We start from the raw sequence: 10085 nt of genomic DNA, 5'->3' as shown, positions 1-10085 counted from the left end.
AACTAAGAGAAAATTACCCAAACATAAGCCATTGATATGCTGAACATTTAATGCACGAAAACCTAATTGATTTATTAAGTATTTTAATAAAAGTTAATATTCCTTATGAATAAACATAAACATTAAAACAGTGCAAGTTTCATATGAGTGTCAGAAAAATAACTGACACTGTAACGAAACAGTATAACTTGTGTGTATCTTCTACACGCAAATATCAGTACATTCAAGGGTCGAATGTGATTGGCTGTGAGCATCTTGCCGTCGTTATGACGTCATTGCATCCGGATGGGAGGATGAGGCGCTTAGAAAAACGGGAGGGAGGAGAGAGGAGAGCACTGGAGGCTGAGTGAGAGGACACCACGCATCATCACGAGCTCAGCACACATTTAGGCCATCCTGCTCGTCTGAAGGCGCGTGAAGCTGGAAGAAGCACCCTCCTGATGACGGATAAAACTGTTCAACAAGGATACCTCATCCACCGCGGCACCTCGGGGAGGAAAGCGTGGGATTTATCGATCCGTTCCACGCTGCTCGCTCACCTGTTTGTGAGAGCAAAGGCTGCACACAAACTCGCGTGTCCTCGTCCATATCTGGAGCCCGAACCTGAACCGTGCTACGGATCGTCCATGTGGATGTGTTCAGTCTCCATGGGCGCAGGAGGCGTCTTGCACAATGTCATAGTGAGTGTTTTGGGTCCAGTTATTAGTTTACAAAGATTAGAGCTGTTCGTATCATCTACACGTGTTTTTGAATAAAATGCATCATTGTAAGCCTGCAGATGCACGGGCATCATTATTATATATATTTTTTTTATGAAGAGGGGATTGTGAACAGTGTGCATTTATTTAAATGTGTCACATTTAAGTCTGATAGTTAAAGGGGTTTATGATATAGGCTGTGTTACAGTTTAGAAAATCACATGGGCTAAATTTGAACATTTCAAAATCGCACATGGGGTTCTTCAGCTGTGACCGTCTTGATAGAGACATCGTTAGGTGAGTTTATGAGCATGAAGGTACAGTACACACAGGCCTGTTCAGTTCTAGAAAGAAACACTACACTTTGAGTTTACACCTTTAATGAGAGCTCTGTTTAAGGGCTGCTTGTGTTAACAGTCTGTGAGCAGCAGACAACCTCTGAAAACGATTCTGTGTTATTTAGAACATGTTCTGATAATCACAGTAATATATGAGAATTTCCTCCCACATATAGGCCTAGAAGAAAGTGACTCACGGCTTGTCAGTGCATCTACTCCGCAATTAAAACATCTGACGTCAGACGCACTGACAAAGACAAGCGTGATTTCATCATTTGGTAATTATCATCTTAATAAGAGATTAGGAAAAAGAGTAAAACCAATGGATATGTTTGTTTTACAATGCAGTTTTCTTGTAGGAATATGACATAGTGTAACCTGTAGGAAAAATTACACAAAAGATCTAAAAGTGAACCCACAGATTCAGGAATAACTATATTGGTCAAATGATGAAATTAAAATATCAAAGCATTGTGTAGATGTGAAACAGAATACAAAAAACGGATTAAATAAATAAAAGAAGGCATGATTAACAGAGACCATGTCACACACTTGAATGAAAATGTATGGAAAGTTACAAATGTAATGAATAGGAAAAGAACTGTTGAGCTGATTACATGTTAAACTTTTGCAAATTTCAATAATATTTGGGGAAGATTGTACGGTATTTACAAAGGTATGGGGGGAAATAGGGACTGGTAAAAACCTTGTAAACAGCCATGAACTATTGTACAGTACCATGCACAGTAATAAGAGGGCCTATTGTATAGGCCTTATTGTGGGTTTAGTTAATTAAAGACACATATAAACTTCAAAGTCTGTTGGAGTGACAAAAATAATTAAATTGAACATTTTGATGGAAAAAATATTGAAAATCTGGTCAGTGTTTTGTAAAGAATCTAAAAAGAAATGTGCTGGTTTCTTCACAGGTTTCTTCAGAGTTACCTTCAGCTGTCACAGCAAACACTGGAGCCTGTTCCTGTCTTTGGTTATCTAGCTGTATGAGTGTTAACTGTCCGTCATAAAGCTAGATAACCGAAAGTAGGAATTAACTCCAAAACTCTCTGCTGCCTGCATGGAAGAGACTCAACAGCAAAATACAAAACAGGTGGGTTATGGAAAATTGAAAGGTGTTTATTTCTCTAAATATGTCAGTTAAGGGCAAGTGGGGTTTTATCGTGACAGTGCAGCATTAGAGGATTATATAGAGAGTAAAGCTTGATTATACAGTATTTGCTCTGGGAATATTTTCAATTATTTCACTCTAAAAAAATATTTGTTGAATCAATAATAAATAAAAATCTTTGCATTATATACATCATATTTCAGTGTCTTTAATTAACTGTATGCACACTTAGACTTGCTTCTAAAATGCACCCAGACTTTGCAGATATATTAAATATTGGTGTCTTCATTAAATAAACTTATAATGTTAAAATACTTTTGACCATATTATTACTTATTATTATGACCCCGTTTTATCCAGTCTGTCTAGTTTTTCCATCTTGAAGGCCATGAACCTCTGATATTTTCTCTGCTCTATATTTTTTTAACAAGATATAAGAGTTAAAAAACAGAACTGACTTCACTTCATCATGCAACATGGAGCGTTTTAAAACAGTTTCTCTTTTTAAAAAAAAAAAAAGTAATTTTGAAAGTTAAAGGCCATTCAAGAGTTGTTTCTTCACTGAAGTCTAGGTCAAACAAAACCTTGAACTATTAAATATTTTTAAAACAAATGATCTCCTGCTCATTGTTCCTATCCCTTGATAACACTTAAATCATTGAGTACAATTTTAATCTTCACAACCTCCACCATATTGAAAAAAGACACTAAGCTCTTTATTTGCATTTTTGTAAATCATTAATTGTTAGTCCGTCATTTATTTAGGAAATTAAACCAGAACACATTTTCTTACTCTTTTGCTGCCTTTGCAAAAGAAACAGGTCTGTGTAGTTCTGTCTGTGCATCACTCTGTTTTATGAAGTCAATCAGATCCATTTCATTATGAACTTCTTATTTTAAGCCACATCTTTCCTCTCAGTTTCTCCATCCTGTCCTCCAGATTAACACTAATGGCTTTTTTCTCATTTAAACGATTATCATTTTTAACCATAGGGGCAAAACTACATTTAATTACACAAATGTTGTGTGACATTTCAAGGATTAATATGGACTGATTCTGTTATTTTATTAAAGTTTGGAGGAGTTGATAATGCAAAGAAAAAGCTCAGCCTCCTTTACTAAGGACATCATGTTGTGGAGGCCATCATGCCAGAATCTCCTGCTGCCTGTAAAATAGTTGTTGGCACAAAGTGACCACATTTATTGTTCCATCGCTAGTTTTCTGTAAAACTGTACTCAATGTGTCTGAAGTCTCACTTCACATCATCTCGGTGCTCCTCTCTGCAACTCTTCCCCGAGGTCACAACACTGACTCTTTGACTGGTCAGTCATCATGGGACATATACGTACAGTTTGATGACTGTAATTCAACAGAGAATGATTACATCAATAATTAGTTGATCTGATATTTAATTACATGAAAGCAGCTGGAGCATTCCTTAACAACTGAAAACATCTGAAATCTAAGGATCTCATATAGGCTACAGACAGTCTGATGACCTCAAGTTTACTGAAACATCAACTGTAGGAAGATTTCTTTAAAAATTAATAATAATCAAGAATATCATCCAACATTTAAATCCTGGTTTTAGTAAATGCTTATTGTAACTGTATCAAAAGCATGAAAAACGAAATAAACCAATAAATAAAGACACTGAATAGTCCCTGTTTTCTTGACACCACCAATGTACTTTATTTTTCACCAAATACATTATATAAATGATTGAAATAATTGATTGATTAAATAAAGCTAGGTAGTTACAAACGAATAAATTAATGATAAACACTTTTATTTTTTTAAATGTGTTATTTAAAAAACGAATTATGTAATTGAACACCTCACAGCACAGCAATAACAGAAATCATTGGAACAATCTTATTTGCAGTACAATCTGTAAAGACATCTGTGCCAATTTTGAAAAAGCCTTAGAGTAGGCCGACACTTCAGTTGAATAGCTTGAAGGCGTGGAAGATCATTTGCTCTTAAACAACACCTTCAATAAAAAACCCAAACTAAGATCTGACGATTTATTTTATTATTAAAAATAATAAGTATTTATTATTATTGTATTTTTTGACAGAATTAGAGGTCAAAGCATCAGGCCCACGTGTTATTTGACTTAGCTATCATTTATAATTGATTATGTTAGATGTTGTGAGATATATATAAGCCTATACGTAATCTTTACAAGTAGGCCCACGGATAGATGAAACAAAAAGATGAGGAAACGAAGAAAAGCGTTTTCCTTCAATCAATAATTATAAGTGAGCCTTAATAGCCTACGCAGAGGCCTGTATTTTTCAACAGGCCATGCACCTGATCAGTACGGGTTCAATGTGTGGGAAAAAAACAAAAGCAGACGTAACCGTGTGTCAGTTATATTTCTCTATTATTGAAGCTTTCATTATGCTTACTGACCGAGCAGCCTGTCTCTCCGCAGACAGAGACAACAACATGCTGCAAACTGAAACGCTTCCCTAACAAACCTTTAATCCCACATGAGATCTCAGCAGTGTGTATGCCCGCCTGCTTCGCTGTGGGGTGAGACAGCGCTGGCACACAAAAAAACGTTGTGTCGGTACAAAGATGGAATAAAGGAAACAATCAGGGAAGTGCGGCGGTAATGAATAGAGGCAGACAGGCTGCTTATTAACATAATTGCATAGAAACGAGGAGCAGAGAGAGGATTTAAAGGCGCAGCAGAACACAGCTGCTCATCTGTGTCTGCACCATAGACGTCTGCACTCAAACAAACAAGCTATGTATGAATATTTGGAGTAAAATCAGAGTTTTATATTTTCCTTATGATGCACAAGGTGTAGGCTATTTTGTTTTATAAACGTGATATACGAACGTCATCCTTTATGGTTCATCCATCACTGGAACCCGATCCTTAATTTCTAAAACGCTGAGTGTCCAGGCCTACACTAAAAACAGCAGAAAATGCTTGCAGGTAAAAACATTTGATAGGTCTATCTTAATTTAAACCACGAAAATATGAATATGTCTTAAAACTCCGTTTCTGAACAATTAGTCCCCCACCCAAAGTGCACCCTGCCACCCAACTCCACCTGTCCTGGAGAAAAATTTGACTAAATACCAAACGTCTACTGTTTATTCCCTGTAACATATGCCGTTGTAAACGAATAAAAAAATAAAATAAAAACATTAAGGAAATCTCTAAAAAGGATGCCTCTATGTTGCTAAAATTCTAATTCATGTGGGGCAAATTAGTGATTACTTTATTAAAAAAAAAACACTTTTGGTTGAAATATAACCATATTTAAAAACTGGAAACAACAATTATGTCGATTTCTAATTTGAAAATGAAAACTGCCCCTTTAGTGAATGGCAAGGTCTACAGCTTAAAAATAAAAGGGGAACTGTTCCTTTATGAGCCGTGAGCCTGTAATTACACCATGAGCTGGGGGAGGGGCAGGTGTGAAGCTGCTGATAACATTAGCTCATACAGAAAGTACAGTATGATACCAGCACAGAGCAGGAGTGTAAATCTGCCTGATTAGCCTGTTGGAAAATGAGTTCTAATCATAGGTCCTATTTTGTATTCTTAGTGTGGAATGACTCAGACATGGTTTGTACATTTAAATCAATATCATCCAAAGCAGCAGAAGAAATATCCGTTTTTAAAAGAATTGTACAAATATGGATTATACATGCATTTCTTTTTTAGACGGTTAAAACAATACATCTTGAAGGCTGGGGATTATGTGTCAGGGTGTCTAATTAAAATGATTATGGCATACATTGTTACTGATGGAAATAACAATTTTATTTTTACATGACTAAAGCAATTCCTGATTTTTTTTTTTTTTTAAAGGAAAGACCATCCTTTTATTGAACTTAAATTTAACAAGCCATTCAAGGAAGCACACAGGAACGTGATCTGCAGTTCCTGCACATATAACATGTAAAGGCTTATAGACTGACACATGTACAGTCCTGCAGCTTCAGGAGAGCCTGTTGTTAAATACTGATCCAAATTATCATTCTGATCCTACCTCTCCACAATGATTGCTTTGTAAAGGACCATTTGACAAAGGTTCTCAAACGCTCTTCACCAGCTCTCTGTGTGTGCGAATGTGTGTGTGTGTGTGTGTGTCTGTGAGGTGGGAACGTCGCGCACACCAGACAGAGGCAGATGCAGCATTAACTCTGCAGCCATGAGAGTGTCTCCTGGAAAAGTTGTCCCTTTGTCTCTCTGCCTCTTTATGTCTGAGAGTGCCTCTCTCACAGCCTGTTGTATGTGGTGTGCGTGTGTGCGTGTGTGCGTGAGTGATCACATTGTGTTACTGATTGGCATTCACACATATATATATTTATATATAGGCCATATATATATACTGTATATATTTATATCATACTAATCATGAAGTATTGATTCATTAGATCTGTTCCACTCACACAGTCCCACAGTCCTCCAAGATACACAGATTTAAATTTAAGTATGGATCATCACAAACATCGTACTCAGGTCCATTGTAGAACTTGACCAGAAATGCTTTTGCTGCCATGAGAATGGTTCAGGTAAAGTTGAATCAGGGAATCAGGGAAACTAGCCTGAGACTCCCTGCGTAGGCCTGTGAGCTTCCCTGAAGGGGGATCATTGTACATTTTTACGCCCCACAGCTGCCATCCTGTCTTAATCTGGGGATACAAGCGATTATCTTGCTATGGCTTGTTCTTGGCTTTGTAGCAGTGACAGGGGACCTTTCACTGGTCCTTTTTTTCCCATGGTCCACTGAGTCTGAGCACTGAGACCCCTGATGTGGACCAGTCGTCCTTTAGCAGCTTAGGCCAGAGCAAACAGGGACATCAAACACTGACAGGCAGAGAGATGGAGATAAAGAGTACTAAAAATACAAGACATGTTTGAACTGAGCATCAGCTCCCTCACAGTCTCAACTGTGTCATGACCACTTTACCCACTGTGCGAACTAACTAACAAGAAATATATAAATATTATGTATGTCCTAAACTTTATAAACATATTAGTAAAAAAAAAAACATATGCCAGTAGACAATTCTAAAAATACGCCAAATGCATCTTTACGTAGAAAAGGGAATTATTATTCTCATTATTATTTTTTTTGTTATTATGGCATCCTTGTTATTGGTATTATTGTAGCAGAGGTTTTTTTATTTTTTTATTTGACCACAGATTCAACTAAATGTGTCCTTTTATGTTTCATTTATGTTTCATCTGAAAATGAATCAAACCGAACAAATGAGAATGTAATTGTAACAAAAACATTTTAGATACATTTTTATCACCAAAAGAATTTACTCAATGTCCATTTTTATGCTGAACATTCAAAACTCAAGATAAAATGTAGCAGATGATGTTATCCACAAATTTAAACTAAATAAATAAAAGTATTATGGGAACTGAATCAAACAAAGTTAATTTCCATTCTCCCCCGCCAGTCGTTCAGACTGTCAGTCAAGTTCAAGTTCACAGAGGTGGAAGTGTCTCGACTTCATTGACGTCTGTCGTGCCTCCCCCAAAACTCCCCCCTCCCTCTCTCCACCCTGGGCTGGAGTCTGACTGCACGGCGTTACAGAAGGGCTGTAGCGTTGTTATGGCAACATGTAGGACGGCCTGGCTATGTCCTCCTGAAAAGGACAAACTGTCAGAAAGAGAGAGAGCAAGAGAGACTCAGGTCCCCCCTAACAGCTGGGAGCAGACAAACCCCCCCCCCCCCCCCCCACCACCACCACCACCACCACCATCCAGCCCCACCCCTACCAGCCCAGGCTTTTCACACACCACCCAGACCCTGGGAACTCCGATAACTTCACACACACACACACACACACACACACACACACACACACACACACACACACACACACACACACACACACACACACACACACACACACACACACACACACACACTCACTCTAATTATGGCCAACTGTGTTGTGTAATCATGCACAGGATTTAAAAATAAAGCACCAAATTAGAAAGAAAAAGCATTATGCATGTATTAAACTGAGTTGCTGTTTGTCTGTGTGAGTGTGTATCTGTGTATCTGTGTGTCTGTATATGTATGCGTGTATGTGTGTGTGAGAGAAAGAGATTTTGTTGGTACGATCTCATTCAACTTTGAGCATGAAAGGCAGATCATTTGCATAAACTGCATGCAGTCGGTCTGAGGTGTTATTTGGGGGGGGGGAGGCAGCAGCACAGAGAAAAGATATGAGAGAACAAGAAAAAAAAGAAAGCAGGGCGGTGCATTGTGGAGTTGCAAGAAGAAAGAGGAGGTTTGAATAAGAGAGAGGGTGAAAATTGGCAAAGAAAGGGTCTTAGCATATCTCCCAGTGGGATTTAATTGTCCAGGATCCTCTTCTTATAATATGCTGAAGCTGGCAGAGGCATGGCTGCAGCGCTGATCTCCCGCCTAAACTCCATCAGAGGAGAGATGCTTAAACTGAGGCTTTAACTGAGACCATTTAAAGCCGGGTGTTAATGTTCATCTACACCTGACTGCACACTAACAAATGTTCTGTGTTAATCTGGAGTTAGAGAGCTGGATGTGATTTCTTATGTTGTTGTGCTTTGTCTTTTTTGTTTTTTTAGAAAAGGACTACCATGCAGCTGATGTCACCGTGCTGAGCCGGCTCTTCAGAGTGTATCAACAGTGTCATGGTGTATCACATGGACTCACATGGATTCATGGATTGCTGCCCCTTCAGTGAAGCTGCTGCAAAGGAATGATTCTATCAAATGTATGGACTTCCGATAAGGCTGAATACAGTCATGATGACAGTTTCTCATGAAATAAGTTTGCCATTAACCCCAGTTGAGCCACTAAAAAAAAAAAAAGTCTTCAGATATGACTTTGAGTTTAATAACATTTGGATGAATCTGACTGAAAATGTAATCCATTATCCATGAGCCATTTTTAATCTTGTTTTGTAATACTGAATTTTTGTCTTTGTTGGTGAATTGTAATCTTTTTTAATTGTATTTTAATTTAAAGACATTAAAATAAAAAACTATGTTAAAGTGTACTGTTTTTATCAATTATTTATGTATTGTAATTATCTCATATTTCAATATGGCATATGTACGTGAGATGAGATTATCAAGACAAGTAGACTGAAACATTATGCCCTTATTTAATAAATGAATTGTGTCATAATTTACTTTGTTGAACAGTTTAGAAAGACTGATCTCAGTCAGTACAGTAATTTACACCAGCAACATGCTCAAACTTTAATTCAACTTCAGAACATCTACGATAAACTGATGGAACACATGAGCTTCTACGTAAACCGGGAGGGGGGAGAAATGTGGGAAGGCCTTAGTTTAAATGAAGGACAAAGAGTAAAAATTACAATTTGATTGTACATGTTCAATCATGTTGCTTTATTATTCTGTGTCAAACAGACTAAATGTATACTCAGAAAGACAGTGTTCAGATAGTGTCCCTTATATGCCCAGAAGAAGCTAAAGATGCTAACTCAGATCAGTCAAGTTGCTTAAAAAGTGATGAAAAATGAACACGCTCCTTTGTTAAATTGACCTGTGTGGGATCTATTTAGACTCCAAATGATCAATACTTTATTCTCTCATGTCCTCTTACATTGAAAGACATGCTATATTATTTCAATGAAGGCGTGTTATTTTACTATTCATAACGTGCAATAAAAGTGACACACAGACTGCTACATCTAATCCGTCTGTGATGTCTAATTGTAGATTAGTGACCTGCCTCCCACATTGTAGAGACCTCGTGTCCGCAGAGTGTCAACCTGCTGCTGGACAGAGAGAGTCGTGACCTTTTCGATCTCCTGGGACACAGTCTGACCCGACACTTAAACCACCCATAGACAGGATTAGAGACCTCTTTGAAATTCGTTGAGACTTGAGGACTTCATTACGAAAATCTAAG

Source organism: Labrus mixtus, chromosome 1, assembly GCF_963584025.1.
Source record: "Labrus mixtus chromosome 1, fLabMix1.1, whole genome shotgun sequence".
NCBI classification, from domain to species: Eukaryota; Metazoa; Chordata; class Actinopteri; order Labriformes; family Labridae; genus Labrus; species Labrus mixtus.
This window is presented reverse-complemented; position numbering follows the sequence as displayed.